Genomic DNA, 19,377 nt, shown 5'->3' with positions numbered 1-19,377 from the left:
TACAAGTCTGTAAAGCAACTAAAAGAACAGTGAAGTTACAGGGAAATACTTTTAAAACTAATAGGAGGAAATATTTTTTTCACTTAAAGAATAGTAAAGCTCTGGAATGCATTGTCAGAGGATGTGGTAAGAGCGGTTAGTGTAGCTGGTTTTAAGAAAGGTTTGGACAAGTTCCTGGAGGAAAAGTCCATAGTCTGTTATTGACAAAGACAGGAGGAAAACCAATGCTTTCCCTGGATTGGTAGTATGGAATGTTGCTACTCCTTGGGTTTTGGCCAGGTGCTAGTGACCTGGATTGGCCACCACGAGAACAGGTTACTGGGCTTGATGGACCATTGGTCTGACCCAGTAAGTCTATTCTTATGTTCTTATGAAATTATCTTAGATTATAATTTGGGTGGCCACGTCGTGAAGAGTTACACAGTTTTGAGGGATTGTGCCCTGAGGAAACCTGAACAGGGTGAAACATGTTGGCGTACTCTGTCCCTCTTGGCTGAACCACCCAAGTTAAGTTCAAAATTTGATTCAATATTTATCTTAATTATTTATTGAAAACATATAAAAATACAAAAATAAGATTATTTAGCATTGCATATAAAAATTAAAGAGACCCGATGACGACAGGGGGCATAAAGCCAGTTGCTATGAAGATTTATTGAGCTTCTGGTGGCACCTCTGAGGGCCTGAAGATTTTGTTACACAAATAGTTGTGGTATAGAAGGTATCATGGGGAGGTTTATAGCATACCCCTAAAGGTGTTACACTACACATTCTTCTATCAAATATTCTTTGACTTATAAGCCTATATACTAATTCCTTATGAAATTATGGACATCCAAAAATTATGATTCACAAAAGCTGATCGGGTTGACCATTTAGTATTAAATTTAGATAAACTATTAGACATTTTGGCAATATAAGGAGCAAGGAGTGGCCTAGTGGTTAGAGCTATAGCCTCAGCATCCTGAGGTTGTGGGTTCAAATCCCACACTGTTCCTTATGATCCTGGGCAAGTCATTTAGGCCTTCTTTTACTAAGGTGCGCTAACCGATTAGCACATGCTAATCGATTTAGCACGCGCTAAACGCTAATGCGTGCATGTTAGTCTATGGACGCGCTAGCGTTTAGCACGCTAATTCGATTAGCGCGTGCTAATCGGTTAGCGCACCTTAGTAAAAGAGGGGGTTAATCCTCCATTGTGAGACCACCAGGAATAGATAGGAACAAATGACCTGAATGTAAACCGCTTAGACAATTAATAGGCAGTATATAAATAACTAAAATAAATAAATAATAATTATCTATAGGTAGTATAAACTAAGGCCGGGATTCTGTTAATGGTGCCTAAATTGGCCTTAGCCTAGAAAAACAGCACCAGCCGTATGTCAGTCACGCTTAGGTTTCGTTAATAGAATCACTGCTAGCAGCGCCTAAAAGAACCCCCTTAGGTGCTAGTCATGTAGGCCGGGGTTTTAAAAGACTACATAAACAGCACCTAGGTTTTTTTAGAGAATCAGGCCTAGTGGTGCCTAAGGTCATCTCCGCCCCCTAACCACACCTACTTTGACCTTAAACACCACTGGCTGCCATGCTGTAGATGCAATTCCAGTGCATACCCTGGCAGGTTACTAGCGGCGCCTACTTTTTTAAACAGGTTTTTAAATTGGTTTTAAATTATGTGGTCAATTATCACGCCAATTAAAACAATTAATCCCTTTTATAAAGACCGCCATGACAAATACAATACACCGAACACTAGAAACTGTAGCGACCTGGATGAAAGATCACAAATTGAAACTCAACCCAGACAAAACCAAATTCATCCTCCTCGAAAATGACAAAGTCTCAACCACAATCAACATAGAAATCAACTCAATCAACTACCCCATTCAAACTACGCTAAAAATATTAGGAATGACTATAGACAGATGCTGCACCAGGCAACCGCAAATAAATAAAACAATCCAAAAATCCTTCGCAGTCATGAGAAACCTAAGGCAAGTCCAAAAATTATTTGAAAGAATACAATTCCAACTCATAGTACAATCCCTAATACTAGGTCTACTAGATTACTGCAACATCCTCTACCTCCCCTGCCCTGCTACAATGACCAAACAACTACAAACAATCCAAAATACAGCTCTGAGACTCATTGAGGAAACACAACCATATTATAGAAGCATACATCAACTCACACTGGCTACCAATCCAAGAAAGAATACTATTTAAATTCTACTGTACGCTATTTAAAACCTTAAATGGAGACAGCCCAACCTACCTGAACAACCGCCTCATCCAAACTACCTCAACCAGGCATAGAAAAACACACACCCCATTCACACACCCCTCAATCAAAGAAGTTAAACGGAAGAAACTATATGATGGTCTCCTAGCCACCCAAGCAGCAAAACTAGATAACCAGATCTCCAATTTACTGATAACTACCCCAGACTACAAGAAATAAAAACTATACTCTTCAAGAAATTCCTGAAACAGCTCTAACTTCTCAAATACCCTCCTTCCTGCCACACAGATACTACCTGATCTTCTCTTTACCTTCTCTAGAAGCAACCAATGATCTTCCATTGTAACCCTTCGTTTATAACTCTTTTGTAATCTGCCTTGAACCGCAAGGTAATGGCGGAATAGAAATCTCTAATGTAATGTAATGTAGTCCAAATGTCTTTCCAGAAAGAATGCAAAATAGAACACTCATGTTGCAAAGAGCTGATCTACATTTAGGGTGAAATTCTCAAAGGTTAGCCAGCGATAGGGCACCCTACTGCCAGCTAACCAATCCAGAAGCACATTTTCTTAAAAAAAAAATAGAGGTGCGAATAGTGCCTTAATCAAGCTTACAGAAGCGCTTAAGAGCGCATAGAGATGCCTAAGGCCGGTGTGGGTGTGGCTTGTGTTAGAAGTGGCTTTAGGCACCCTTAGGCACCTTTAGGCGCTTCCATAAACGCAACACCAGTGCCTTAAATGTAGGCTCCTAAAATGCTAGCCCACATTTAATACACTGGTGTAATGAAAAGTTGAAATTCTATAATCGGAGCCAGTTCGTGATTGACATGCTATTGGCAGCCGCTTCTTAGGCGGCTGCCGATACCAGTGCCAATTATAGAAATTACTCCAACTGTATAAGAGAGTTTGGTTCTGGAGAAGGGACCTACATAAATGCCCACATTTAGCCCACAATATCCAGTGTTGGGGCCTGGACTGAATATTAGGGGCTAATTTAGCCAGCGACAGTCAGTGCTTAAAAAATCTGGGTGGGTGTGTGGTGCAGTGGTTAGAACTACAGTCTCAGTACCCTGTGGGTTCATATCCTTCACTGCTCCTTGTGACCCTGTGCAAGTCACTTAATCCCCTCATTGCACCAGGTACATTAAATAGATTGTAAGCCCACCAGAACAGATAGGGAAAAACACTTGAGTACCTGAATGGAAACCACTTAGACTATAAGTGGTATTTAAATACTAAAAATAAATAAATAATGCTGACCATCATCAGCTGACTATCAGAGTTTATGTTTTCAGCTTCTTTCTAAATTCCATGTTAAGTCGAAACAGGATGAATACTCAAAGGTAAAGAATTCCAAATACTAATTGCACATAACCAAGGAACCTTCACGAAAAGATTTAAACTTCGCTCTCTTCATTGATGGGAAAGACACAATTACACGTTCACTATTTCTGCCATCTAAAAGTCGAAGCATAAAAGAAAAACCCTCAGGTACCTCATTACTCAAAGGTTTAAAAACTTTACCTTTGAACAACAAAGCTTAAAATACATTTATTTAACTTTTGATTTAAATGACATTTAAATAAAGTTTTCCCCCCCGCTTTTTTTTTTTTTTTCCGTTTTAATGTGATTTTAATTGGAAGACTGGAACAGTTTTGCTTGCCATAATGGAAGGCTGCTGTGTGATTTGTTCCCTATTCCCTAGCCATATCCCGAGCATTAGTTATCTGATTATAGGACAATTAACATTTACACATATTGGTCTTTCAGCAGTTTATTCTGCATATTATGCACGATGCCCTTGTGCCCAAGGAAGACGGATCAATTTCCAAGTTTTGATGCATGTTTGTTGCTTTTTACTGGTTGGCAGCACTTTGACATAAATTAACTTAATTTAAACTTTGAAGCTTTTAGGCTGCTTTACATTTTAATTGGGCATTTTTATATACAATTTAGACACTGATAGAAATCCTGTCTCTTCTGTTCTTTTATTAACAAAATTAAATGTTAGTAAATTAGTAGATGGTTGAACTTTTTACTCTGTTCTGCAATGCCATTAAGTGACATGTCTTATGACCCCCGATATTATGGTCCAATAGAATATGCGTAGAAATAGTCTAGTGACACGTAACATTTTTAAACAATGTGCAAATAGATTTCTTTTTTGATTAAGCTTGTATAAAACCATGAAATTTATCGCAAAATAACATAACTATGCCTCCCTTTAATTTTACTCATGCAAGAAGCTGATTTGCTCAATTTTTCATCTCATTATTTTGTATACATTTTGTGAAAGGTTTCATAAATGCAAAATTACGTGAAATAAAATGGAAAATAGTGATCATAAAATTTACTAAATGCAATTATGAAGACTGTTTGCCATTTTAATGTTCATAATAATGGGTGTGAAGCTTTTTGTGGCTCAGTTCATCAGTCTCATTGTTAACACCTTGATTTGGCCTATTTTATAAAGACATATAGGGGTCTTTTTACAAATGTGCAGTAAGGCGCTGATTCTTTAGATGGTATCCAAAGTTTGCCACCTAGATTGGGGGGCCTTGCTGGTGCCTAACAATCTTCTTTATTATCTCAATCAGTGCTAACTGAAAGCACCATTATCATGCCGCTGTACTGGGCCATGCTATGCCTCCACCTGGAATACTGCATCCAGCACTGGTCGCAGTACATGAAGAAGGACATAGTACAGAGAAGAGCGACTAAAATGGTTAAGGGGCTGGAGGTGTTGCCGTACAGTGAGAGATTAGAGAAACTGGACCTCTTCTCCCTTGAAAAGAGGATACTGAGAGGGGACATGATCGAAACATTCAAGCTAATGAAGGGAATAGACTTAGTAGATAAAGACAGGTTGTTCACCCTCTCCAAGGTAGAGAGAACGAGAGGGCACTCTCTAAAGTTAAAATAGAGAATCCGAACAAACGTAAGGAAATTCTTCTTCACCCAGAGAGTGGTAGAAAACTGGAACGTTCTTCCGGAGTCTGTTATAGGGGAAAACACCCTCCAGGGTTTCAAGACAAAGTTGGACAAGTTCATGCTAAACTGGTGAGACTGGACTCGTTTGGAGCACTGGTCTTGACCTAGGGGCCGCCGCGTGAGCGGACTGCTGGGCAGCGGCAATTCTTATGTTCTTATCTGCATACATTAGGTTCGTTAGCGTTCCTTAAAATATATATGGTGTGTGCAAAATTTTGTAGTCCATGAATTAATGAGTGTGCAATTGCTTTGCACAAGTTAAAAAAAATCTGATCCTTATAAAGTGTTTTTATTAAAACTCATTTTTGAAAGAAAACAAAAAATATCTTTAAAATAAGTAGAAAATAGGCCATGCACATTCCTATTCTTTTTTCAGTTTAGTAATGTATTTCCAAGAGAGGTGTACTTTTGTTTACAACACCATTTTTTCAAGTCATGTTTCTATACAGTTTTTTATTTAGCTGTTAAGTTGTTGTTTGTCCCATATCTCTATTTTATTTGTATTAAAGTTATATTTATAGTAAATTTTGAACCATATTTCTTTATTGTGGCATTCTTTAAAGCTCTTTAATAGCAATATTTAATGACTACCCAAGGAATCTGTGGAATGCATATGGAAATGAGGAATTAAACAGGAGAGTTGTAGAGCTATATGTTGATTCTTTGTAGTATTTCTCTTTGAAATCAGAATGAGAGCATAAATAATTTTGAAAGCCATATACAATGGTGATATTGATTTTTTAATACATTTACAGATAGTTCATCGTACAAGAGCTACAACTGATAGACAAGCCATCCATCTGGGGTTGAGTAAACGTTTAGTCACCTGGTATTTGGATTTTAATCATGCATATGGCTGTCAATAGGCAGATCAGATAGACAGATACAAAATATATGTTTGTCCATTAGATAATTGCTTTTTCCCCACTAATCATGAGTAGGGAGAGGTACTTCTATAACTTATAAATGACATGAATGAATCCATAAACTATATATCAAATGGAAGCCTCTCTCTTTTCTCTCTCTCTGTATATATACGATGTCCAGATAAAAGCGAGACTGCTTACATAATTTCAAAAAAAACTTTGCAATCGTTTAAACACTGAGTATGACCTTTCAAAAAATATTAGGCCCTTCATTTTAGAATATCATGCATAAAGGTTTTAGCTCCATCCAGTGTGCTGAATGCTCTGGGCGGCTCTAACGGTCATAGAGTTAAGAACATAAGAACATAAGAACTGCCATCTCCGGATCAGACCTTCGGTCCATCAAGTCCGGCGATCCGCACACGCGGAGGCCCTGCCAGGTGTACACCTGTCGTAATTTATAGTCCACCATATCCTTATATGCCTCTCTTAAGGAGATATGCATCTAGTTTGCTCTTGAAGCCTAGGACGGTCGATTCCGCAATAATCTCATCTGGGAGGGCATTCCAGGTGTCAACCACTCTCTGAGTGAAGCAGAACTTCCTGACATTAGTCCCGAACCTGTCCCCCCTTAGCTTCATTACATGTCCTCTAGTCCGTGTCAAATTGGACAATGTAAATAATCTTCTCTGCTCTATTTTGTCGATTCCTTTCAGTATTTTGAAGGTCTCGATCATATCCCCACGCAGTCTCCTTTTCTCAAGGGAGAACAATCCTAGTGTTATAAGTCTGTCCTCGTATTCCAGTTTCTCCATACCCTTCACCAGTTTTGTTGCTCGTCTCTGCACCCTCTCCAGTAGTTTTATATCCTTCTTTAGGTAGGGAGACCAATGTTGGACGCAGTATTCCAAGTGTGGTCTGACCATTGCCCTATAAAGCGGCATTATAACTTTCTCCGATCTACTCGAGATTCCTTTCTTTATCATGCCCAACATTCTATTTGCCTTCTTTGCCGCTGCCGCGCATTGTGCCGACGGCTTCAGGGACCTATCTATCAGTACATCCAGGTCCTTTTCTTGTTCACTCTTCCCCAGAGTTGCACCTGACATTGTATACTCGTATTCCTTATTCTTATTGCCTAGATGCATTACCTTGCATTTCTCCACATTGAACTTCATCTGCCATTTCTCCGCCCATGTTTCTAACCGACACAAGTCGCTCTGGAGTTTCTCTCTATCATCCTGCGATCTGATCGTAGGTAGGTAGGGAGAACGAGAGGACACTCTCTAAAATTGAAAGGGGATAGATTCTGTACGAACGAAAGGAAGTTCTTCTTCACCCAGAAAGTGGTAGAAAACTGGAATGCTGTTCCGGAGTCTGTCATAGGGGAAAACACCCTCCAGGGATTCAAGACCAAGCTCGACAAGTTCCTGCTGAACCGGAACGTACGCAGGTAGGGCTAGTCTCAGGGAGCTGGTCTTTGACCAGAGGGCCGCCGTGTGAGCGGACTGCTGGGCACGATGGACCACTGGTCTGACCCAGCAGCGGCAATTCTTATGGTCTTATGAGCATCGGAATAGTGCAGAGGATTCATTGTGCTAGCTGGCGCTAAAATTCTCTTGCGTGGTTTTGTAAAAAGGGGGGAATGTTATTAGGAAACTTACTTAACAAATGCTTTGTGTTGTACGCCTTATTTTATCACAGAAATTCAATTGCAAATTTATCTTCTTCAGTGAAGCCCATTTTGCTATAACAGATCTTAACGGTCACTTCCTGCATGAAATCTTTTTGCAAACAGGGCTTGTCCAGTTTTTATAGCATCTTGCAGTAATATCTGTCAATAATAGTAATATATTCTTTTTCTTTTTTTTTTAAATAGCAGTTCATTTGTTTGGGACATCCTATTTTTTCCAGACATTTTATTCATATCAAAAATCTTATACTGTCTATACCAGGGGTGCCCACACTTTTTGGGCTCGCGAGCTACTTTTTAAATGACCAAGTCACAATGATCTACCAACAATAAAATTTTAAAAAAACACAACGCACACTGTACGCATAGAAAATGTTAATCATCATTCCTATTCCAGGGTTTTCAAAGAGGTCAAAGCAGATGACTCTATGCACTGTCACCTCAGTAACAACCATACAAAAGTAGACAAATACCCACCCCCTCCCTTTTTACTAAACCACGTTAGCAGTTTTTAGTGCAGGGAGCTGCGCTGAATGCCCAGCGCTGCTCTCGACACTCCTAGGCTCCCTGCGCTAAAAACCTCTATTGTGGTTTAGTAAAAGGGGACCATAGTGTAAAATATAGACAGCAGATATAAATTCAGACACATTTTGATCACAAAATTTAAAATAAAATCATTTTCCCTACCTTGTCTGGTGATTTCATGAGTCTCTGGTTGCACTTTCTTCTTCTGACTGTGCATCCAATCTTTCTTCCCTTCTTTTAGCCTGTATGCTTCTTCTCCTCCAGACCTCATTTCTTCCCCCCAACTTTTCCTTCCTCTTCCCTGCCCTTTCTTTCTCTCTGCCTCCCTTTCATTTTTTTCTGTTTCTCTTCTTTCCTTCTGTCTCCCTGCCTGCCCTTTTTCTTTCTTTCTCCCTGCCCTCCCCCAAGCCACTGCCACTGCCATTGCCATCGGGGACCAGGACCCAAACGCCACCAATAACAGGCCCCAAGCTCTCCCTGCTTCGGCCAACCAGCATTCCTCTCCCTGACGTCAATTCTGCCATCGGGAAGAGGAAGGCTGATCAGCCCAAGATCGCGATCAACCTATTGGGGGAAATGCTGCCGGGTCCTGCCTTCGCGGAAACAGAAAGTAGGCAGGACCCGGCAGGAAGAAGAACAAATGCTTGTCTCCCGCATTAGCCCGTAGCGAACGCTTGCTTCAGGGCTCTCAACATGTGCGCGCCGGCTTCTCTTCTCTTCCCTCCGAAACCGGAAGTTATGTCCGGGGGGGGGGCGGGGAGAAGGGAAGCCGGCGCGCACATGTTGAGAGCCCTGAAGCAAGCGTTCGCTACGGGCTAATGCGGGAGACAAGCATTTGTTCTTCTTCCTGCCGGGTCCTGCCTACTTTCTGTTTCCGCGAAGGCAGGACCCGGTTTTTTTGTTCAGCAGCGGCAGATGACAGCTGGGCGGATCGCCCAGCTAAAAGGCCCTAGGGAGAAAGAAAACTGGAGAGGAAGGCTGATCGGCCCGTAGATCAGGACGGCAACACGAGTCTATCACAGAGCCCGGGATAGGCTCCGCGATCGACTCGCGTTGCCTTCCTGAGCTACTGGTCGATCGCGATCGACGCGTTGGGCACCCCTGGTCTATACTCTAGGTAACATGTACTTTTACTACCAATATTTTGTACTTCACTGATTGTCCAGTTTCTCTTCTGTGTAAACCGCCTAGAAGTCGTTTGATTGTTGGTAGTATAGAAGAATAAAGTTATGTTATGTTATGTATGTTATATGGAGGAAGTTTCGAGGTTTTTGAATTGTATTGACCTCTTGGATTTATGAACAAGATGTGTTGGCTTGATGATTTTTGGACTATGACTGTTTTAAAATTGAGTTTTTGAATGAACTTTTTTCACTTGTGGTTTTTTCATTTGAGATTTTGTGAGAGAGTACTGAGCACTTTGGAAGATGCAGCTGAGCCCAGAATGATCTGATGACTCCAGAAGATAAGAATTTCAGATAAGAACTTTTAAGAGATAAGTACTCCTTCATTGTGATGGACTGTTAAAACTCTTAGATGATTGCTTATTCCAGGCATCCTGTGTTTATGAGTTTGTATGGTATAATGACTGTGATATTTTTAATCAATATTTAAATTAAAGCATTGTTTGAAAAATAATTCTTTTTTGAAGAAAGTTTAGAAAGTTTTTGAAAGAATTAGATATTATGAAATAATACTCCCATTTTAGTGTGTGCTATATGGATAGAACATAAAGGGAATTCATATTTATATCCCATGGAAATTATTTACATATACTCCTATGGACTGTCTATAATAGAGATCCATACACCTTAATATTGTGCAGTGGGACACCCTTTAGCAAAAGGGTGACAGTCCACAATTTTTTTTATTTACTTTCTATCCTGTAATATCTAAATAACAAATTTACTGTAGAAGTCATTCTTCAGTTTGTTCTCCACTACTCTTTAAATGGATGGGAACCTAATGGGGGTGGCCTTCTACCATTCTCTTTCTAGTTTAGCTCGGTGTTTGTCAGATTTTTTGTGTTTTCAATCTCTAGGCTCCCTGGAATCCTGCAGAATGACAATTTTGCATGAGATAAAACTCTTTATAGTTTCCTTTTGGCTAAGTCTTAGGGCTCCTTTTACTAAGCTGTGATAGCATGCGCTAAGTTGCTGTGCACGCTAGATGCTAACGCCAGCATTGAGCTTGCATTAGTTGTAGCCATATAGCATGGGTTTAACGTGCGCTAAAATTCTGCGTGCGCTAAAAACGCTATTGCAGCTTAGTAAAAGGAGCCCTTATTAATAATATTGTATTTTATAGCTAAAGAGACATATGATCAAGAAACTGTTTTATTTTACTTTTGTGATTATGATGAAAATACCGAGGGCCTCAAAATAGTACCTGGAGGGCCAAATGTGGCCCCTGGGCCGCGAGTTTGAGACTACTGGCTTAGAGGGAACTGCCCTGCTGGATGAACATTACTCAGTTGTGGTACATAATTATAAAATCTAGTCTCTTATATTGGAAGCAACATTGAACCTATTGTTGGAATCCTGTATATTATAAGAAACTGCATTGTATTGTATAGACATGTTTATAATTTTATGTTTTGGTTATATCAAGTGATATACTGTACTTTTGAAATGAGAAAGCAGCAAAGTTTCCTATGAGAACATAAGCAGGCAGAGGGACAGAAAAATAAGAAGCAGAATGATCTTTCAGCTTGCTTATTTTGGACTACAATGAATTCTGCAACTTTGGAAACTAGACTGCTTTGGGATAAAACAATATTTGACTTCATTACAGGAGGAGACTTTTAAAGCCAAGAAGGCAACACAGAGACAGATGCTCTCTTTGCTAGACCAGCTGAATTTTGTATGTAGTGTTATAGCCCAAGAGCCAAATTTTATCAAAGATCTGCAGGAGGTATACCCACCACCAAAAGCATACTGTTTCATCTAGTTGTCTAACAACGTAAGAGAAAAGGGTGTAGAACACAACATGGGGTTCTTAATATTAGATGTCAATCATTATATTAGGCAGCACGTATGAATCCCTTCTCAACAGAGCACTTCCTCAGAGTCAAAATAGTCTATCTGATATTGAGCAAGAAAATCATATTGGGCACTCATGGGGAGCCAGTTTTAGCAGTGGCGTAGTAAGGGGGGGTGCCTTGTTGGGGGGGCATCGGCACCCCTCCTCTTCTCCACCTCCCCACCTCTTCCCACTCCCTTCCCCTTCCCTCTAGTTCACCGCCGCGAGCAACAACTTTAATGTGCTCCTTGCGACCTCATTGTCTTTCCCGCTGATGTCATTTCCGGATGCCACGCACCAGGAGGGTGTGAAAGTACCAGGAGGGTTTGCAGTGGATTTGAAACCACCAAGGCTCTTTCTGAACATTTATGTTGTGGTTTGGGATGGCCTGAATGTGTTGGGGTGATGTAGCATCAGGAGACTCACAGGATAGAAAGCCAATGTGACTCAGTGGTTAAAGGTACTTCTTATATTTTCCCAAAGTTGTGAGTTCCAACCCCCAGGATGGTCCGGTACCCCAGGTACTCTTATTTTTATAGTGATAATCTGCCATCTAGATGCATATTGATGAGGTCACAATGATGTAACGATTATACATAGAACATGTCCACTTGCTATAAGCCACAGCCGCTGAGTAGGGTTTCTCTTCTTATTTTCTTAAACTTTGGGAATGAGTTTTAGCATGTAATATATATATATTTTCCATGTGCTTTGATTGAGTAATGCATTATTAAACATCTTTTTCCATTATTATCAAAGAGGAGTACTCTTTACCATAATCTATATGTGGACACCTAACTCAAGCCTAACTTGCGCACAATGCACGTCCAAAAGTAGATCTGGTTTTGTAACACCTACATTTTAGGTGAAAATATGGACTTCTTAGAATGCCTAAGAATGCTGAGCACCATACCATTCTGTAAATAGACATTCATATTAAAAACACGCTCAGGCTTATCCCATTAGGTGCGGCTTTTTCTGATGTGTGTCTATGAAATTGTAGATACCTATTCTGTGAATTGTGCACAGCCTTTGGATGTCTAACTTCTAATTATTGCTTACTAGCTGATTACCCGACGTTGCCCGGATATTTATTTATCCCAAAATGTCCAACCCCCTACATGTCCCACCCCACTATGTCCCACATGTCCCTCCCCCCATGTTAACCCCCCCCCCACATGTCCCATATGCCCCACCCCCATGTCCCAACCCCCTACCCTCCACATGTCCCAAAGGAATGTCCCTCTCTATGGGGCTGAACTTAGACTTAAACGGCATCGGGAGTGTCGGTATTCATCTCTGCGAGCCCGAAAACTATGGGTTGGACATTAATATCTGTCGCTTTTGATAAATTTAACATATCACCCCCTTCCCACCCCCACAGTATTTTACCCCGTCCCACCTGCACAATATATTTCCCCAGATAGTAAGTCATATGTGTACCAAGTTTGGTTGAAATCTCTCCATGCGTTTCAGAGTTATGCAGAGTATTCATCTGTGAGCCCGAAAACACTATGGGGTAGATACTAAAATCTGTCATTTTCAATCATTTTTACATATCCCCCCCTTCCCACCCCCACAGTGTTTGTCCTCAGTAAGTAATGTGTATGTCAAGTTTGGTTGAAATCTGTCCATGCATTGAAGAGTTATGCTGGAACATACATACATACACACACACACATATATTCAACTTATAATGTGAAATATTTGACAAAATGAATACAATACAACTAACGCAAAACTTGATTATAAACAACATTTTTAATTTCACCTCCAGGAGCAAGAACATATAAATTCTTGGGTGAACCCACCCTTGAGCAAGCAACATAGAGTTGTGGGCCGCGAGACCCCCAGAACATATCACCCCAGGTAGTGAGGGATCTGCATACCAAGTTTTGTTCAAATCGGTCAAGCCGTTTTTGAATTACTGTGAGAATGGCAGCTTTTTACATTTTTTCCATTGACATGAATGGGTGAAATCTGATTTTCTATTTGTAGCTCCGCCCATGTGTGCAGGTGGGCCGCGAGACCCCCAGAACATATCACCCCAGGTAGTGAGGGATCTGCATACCAAGTTTCGTTCAAATCGGTCAAGCCGTTTTTGAATTACTGTGAGAATGGCAGCTTTTTACATTTTTTCCATTGACATGAATGGGTGAAATCTGATTTTCTGTTTGTAGCTCCGCCCACGTGTGCAGGTGGGCCGCAAGACCCCCAGAACATATCATCCCAGGTAGTGAGGGATCTGCATACCAAGTTTCGTTCAAATTGGTCAAGCCGTTTTTGCGTGATCGCGGCACATACACACACACATACATACATACATACCTCCGATTTTATATATATAGATTAAAGTCATTAATTCTGCTTATTATTGAATCTATTTGAACTCCTAAGTTGCTGGACCCCTATATTGTGAATGTCTAACTTTAGGTCCAGCAACTTAGGAGTCCAAATAGATTCAATAATAAGTAGAATGGAATGTAAAAAGTGGGAAATGTCTAGACTAGGGGGAAAATTCTATACAGGATGCCTAACTTTAGGCATCCATTATAGAATTTTTCCCCTAGTCTAGACATTTTCCACTTTTTACATTCCATATTTTTCTAACAGAATGAAAAAAAAAAAAAAACTGGAAAATCAGTGGACTAAGTTTATAGCCCTCAATGGAGACTGCCCCAACTTTGTTGGTTGTGCTGAGAACTTTTCAGTGGCTCCTCGTATTTGTAAAGACTGTCTTATATTTGGATGAAAACAATTTGACTAATAGGAAATATACCCTTAATGCAGTTTATTAATGTTCTAATACAATCACTCATCATAACCCATCTAGACTACTATAATTCGTTATATCATGGCACCAGAAAGAAAGATGTACAACATCTTCAGCTTATATAAAACACCCATGTGAAACTCATTACAAAGGCTTGTATACTTCTCCCTCCATATTCACGGTTTCAGCAATCGCGGTTTCGATTAGTCGCATTTTTTAGCTTGCTGGCTCCTCTCCCCCAATTACGTCAGCTTGCATAGAGAAATTGCCGATTCCAAATGTTTACAGAGAAAAATCGCCAATTCCTAGCACTTTCTTCACCATGTTTTGCCTCTCCTTTAGACAGGGCAGGATTAACCAATAGGCCAAGTAGGCACGTGCCTAGGGTCCGAAATGGTCAGGGGGGCCCGCTGAAGGAGGGCATCAACATTGTTTTTTCCAAACGACGATGGACCCCCTCCAGCATCGATCGGCAACGCGGGCTCCCACCCGATCAGCAATGTGCCCCCATCCCCCATCGACGGAAAGTAAGACAAGCAAGCAATGCGGGAAAGGTAACGGGAACTGTAATTGTGCAAACGGTGCTGCTTGCCCAAAACTTCCTTCTGACGCAGCTTCCTGTTTCCGCCTGGGCGCATGGTGGGGTGGGGCGGGGCAGAGGGCCTAGTGTACTTGTGTGCCTAGGGGCCCTCGATGAATTAATCTTGCCCTGCCTTTAGGAACATGCCAGGTACCCCCCCCCCCCCCATGTTATTTGCAGTTTCACTATATTCACGATGGTTTTTAATAGAAAACAGCGAATAACATATGAAAAAGTTATTTGTGGTTTTTCTGTATTCTTGGGTCTGTTAATCCCCTTACACAGTGAATACGGAGGGAGAAGTGTAAATATGATCACGTTACTCTCCTACTTAAATCGGCTTACTGGTTACCAAAATGTCACAGACTTACCTACAAAACCTCACTTCTTGTCTTAAAATTTGCCAAACTCACATTCCTGTTTCTCTTGACTCCTGCTTACCTCCTATATTCTGTTTCAGACTCTTCGTTCCTTACAACAAAGCAATAGACAAATGACCTATGCCACAACATGCTATGCAATCTTTTTAGTTAACGGCCCCTCTCTCTGGAATGCCTCCCACCACACCTTCAATTAGAATCTTCTCTAGTCAAATTCAAGACTGCCTTAAAAACATTCCAATTCAGAGACGTCTATGATTAATCGGATATTAATTCCATTTTTCCTCAAATACACTTCTCTACGTAAGTCTTTGTGAGCAAGCTGTTTTGACACATCCCTCCTTCCCCCTCTTTCCTATCAATTATTGTATTTCTGCCCATAGCCCCCTCCTTCTCCTTCCATCTTTCTTTGAATTCTTTCTCCCTCCACTTCGTTCCTTTTTCTCTCTTTTCCAATTATATTTTTGTACACTAGGTACAATAATATAATTGGAAAAATTCAAACACTATAATCGCTATTCTCTTTCAGTGATAGCTGAGGGAAACTTCCAAACCTGGCCAGCTACAGCTGGGAATTGCTGAGAAGACATTTGAGTGCTAGAGCCTGCAACATAAGGCAGGATTTTATATATGAGGGGCAGAGACTGAATCTATTTTTGTGTCAGATTGTCAGACCTGTTAGAGACCAGGCCTTTGTGGTGGTTACACTGAGGGATTACTTATGTTAAACTGACTTGTCTGCCTGAGAGAGAAGGCAGACATGCTATGTGGTGAACCCAATTGCATGAATACAAGTATAATAGACTTTTCTTGTGGTTTTAAACTGTCTGCTGCCTGTATGAGTGAAGGGCTCATGCCCCCTACTATAATGCACATAAATGGATTCTTCAAACAGAACTAAAAGGGATCCCCAGTCTCTGCTCTTCTAGTGCCATAACCTGAAATATGTTGGCTTTAGACTGGCCAGAACCACTTTAACCAATCAGAAAGAACCACTTTAACCAATCAGAAAGAAAGGGAAGCTACTCTGGTATAGGAGAGGGGGGTTTGCAAAAACAGATATGAAAGAAACAAAAAGGTTAAAAAAAAAATTTAAATGCAAACCAAAGAGAATGTTTTGCCCCAGGGCTTAATGCAAAGTCAAAAAGGAAATGAAACTGTGGAAACAGAGAGGGGGAGAAAAAGGGCCAGGGTCTGGATTAGGGAATAGAGTAACTGTACCCTGCTCTGCTCCAAGCTTACCTCCGCCTCTCCTCTTCCCCGTAGGCTGTCTGGAAAGGAGGGGATGGAACAGAACACTCTGCTGCTCTGGAGCCTGAAGAGAAGGGCCAGGAATTAAACGCTGCTTTGCCTGTACACTTTTAGTGAAATCTACTCATGGAATTTCCAACTATCGCTGGCTTTTACAAAGCTGCAGTATAGGTTTCTATTGCGGGCTGGCGAGGTAGAATTCCTTTGAGTATCGTAGCATTTACCTCACTGGCCCACAGAAGAAACCTCTACCATGAGTTTATAAAAGGAGCCCTATGTGAGCTATTTGCTTTTACAGCAGTTGTGATTTGCAAAGCAAATATTTATCCTTCTGAAAAATACAGAACAAAAAAAGTGGAAAATCGCTGGACTAAGGCCCTCTTTTACTAAGGTGCGCTAACCAATTAGCGCGTGCTAAATGCTAACGTGTGCATGTTAGTCTATGGACGCATTAGCGTTTAGCGCACAATAATCGGTTAGTGCATCTTAGTAAAAGAGGGGATAAGTGTATAGCCCTCAATAGAGACTGTCCCAACTTTGTTGGCTGGGCTGAGAACTTTTCAGCAGCCCCTCGTTTATTTCCACCTAAAATTTTCATTTTCAGATATCTTGATCTCAGTCTTGACTTTGTCCAAATACTATCAGGCTCTCTTTTGAAGTCCTCTAAACCTGAGATTTTATCTCCTTGATTGCAGATATATGAACAGGTTTTGATCTAAGCCAGTGTCTCTCAAACTGTACGCCACGAAAAGTTTCCGGGTGTGCCATGAGAGATTCCAGAATTGTACTTTATTTTTTTTTTTAATTCCCTTCATAAGTATACACTAGAATAGATGACATGTACGGCGCCTACACAAGAGTCTGTCAATGTTATGAGCGTCTGTGTGCATAAGGATACAACCGCCCAGACAAGCATCATTCTTTGACGTCGGTCCTTGAAAACTAGCGGCAAGTAATCTTATTTTTATTTTTTATGCTGTAGTTATCCTAACTTGAGCAACAAAGCAATCAAGGCTTTGTTAATGTTTGGATCTTCTTCTCTTTGCAAACTTGAATTTTCAGCTCTGGCAGAAATTAAATTGAAAAAAAAAGAGAACGACTGCAGATGGTGGATGATGAAATGTCTGTTTGCTTGTTGACTGTCGAGCTAAATTTTGAGTTAATTCGCACTCAAAACCAAGTACATCTATCGCATTGATTAGCAATTCTATTCGATCTACTTTAGTTTCACCGTTGTTACAAATACCCCTACATAGCTTAAAGAACTTTTTTAAAAAACTCTCAAATTTAATTTTTTTGTTGGTTTTGCAATTTTATAATTTCAATTACAATGTGCCATGAAAAAACATTTGCACCATTTAGCCAGAGCTAAAAAAAGTTTGAGAGACGCTATTCTAAGGGCTCCTTTTACGAAGGTGAGCTAGCGGTTTTATTGCATGCACCGGATTAGCGCGCGCTAGCCAAAAATCTACCACCCGCTCAAAAGGAGGTGGTAGCAGCTACCGCGTGGGGCAATTTGGCGCGCGTTAAGCCCCTAGCGCACCTTCGTTAAAGGAGCCCTAAGTCATCTTAGGACTGTGAAGGAAAATTAATGTAAATGCATGTGGCTATGAGGTGGGGTTGAAAAGTTCTCAGCCCAACCAACCAACTCCCTAAATTCGGAGGGGCTCATAATCGAAATAGAAATACGTCCAAAAACCGGCCCAAGTCGGCACTTGGACGAACATTTCTCAAATACGTCCAAGTGCCAATACTAAAAACGGGTGTTGGACGTATTTCTGAACGACCTAGGCTTTCAAAGTACCGCTGAATGACCAAAGTTAAACGGGGCGTTTCAGGAGGATTGTCGAGGGTGGGAGTTGGGCAGGACCTGGGCCGGCTCAGACTTAGTCGTATAGCATGTATAACCGAAAGTTATATAGCCCACGATCGACAGAACTTGGACGTTGTGACTTAGATCATGTAAAACATGGTCAAAGTCACAAAAACCCACCTAAACTCACCAGATAAACACTGCAAACACATAACACAGACCCCCACACACTACCCCAGTGATCATCGACACCCCCACCCCCATAAAAATATTAATCACATCTTTAAAATTCAGCCTCCAAACCATCATCACCTGTCCACCTGGCATAGGAAAGCCTAGTTGTCCAGCACAGAGGCAGCTTAAGTCATCTTGGGGGTGGGTTAGGGATCCATAGAGAGGAGGACCCATGCCCATGAGCCCCTGTAATCACTGCATTGATACTTAAACATGTGCAATGTCCTATACACCCCTAAACCCTTTTTTACTGGCATATAAGTGGCTCCTGCAGGCATAAGGGCTATTGGGGTGGTAGATAAGTGGGTCTAGGGGATTCTGGAGGTGGTTTGGGGGGCTCACCATAACCTATAAGAGAGCTGTAGGGAGGAGAAGACATGGCACCCTTTTTGTGAAGTTCACAGCAGTGCCCTGTAAGGTACCCACTATTTAGGTGCCATGTCTGGGTGTTCAGTCCATCACTTTGCAGACCCCTCCCACGTCCAACAGGGTTTGTTCTAGGCATTTTGGACTTCGACGGAAAGTTGCACGAAAATGTGGTATATCGATGGACGATTTAGCGGCTTGGACGATCAGTTCGGCAGGAAGTATAATTAGACAATTTTCGAAATGAAAAAAAAAGTTGGACATTTTTCGAAAATGTGTCTCAAGCTGTTTTTTACTTTAGACCAGTTGCGAGATGGACGTAAACGGACTTAGACGTCCCTTTCGATTATGCCCCTCTGAGTGTTTACCACTGAAGTTGAAAAAAGTGTTATCTTATTTTGTTAAGTGCCAATCTGCAGAAACGAAATTCTATGTTTTTGACATTGAACCATATCCACGTCATTCTCTTCTCGGTTGGACTGAGAACTTTTCCGCATCTCCTCGCATTCTGTGAGGCTGAGTTCTACAACCGTCTAAAACGTGCCTTTGTTCTTTGACAGACACTAAAGATCAACCCTGCAGTATAGCAATAATTGTTTTGTTGGGAATAAAACTAAGATAAATGACTTGTAAGTTAAGC

The sequence above is a fragment of the Geotrypetes seraphini genome, chromosome 11 (genome assembly GCF_902459505.1).
Source record: "Geotrypetes seraphini chromosome 11, aGeoSer1.1, whole genome shotgun sequence".
NCBI lineage: Eukaryota > Metazoa > Chordata > Amphibia > Gymnophiona > Dermophiidae > Geotrypetes > Geotrypetes seraphini.
Note: the sequence above shows the minus strand (reverse complement) of the source record.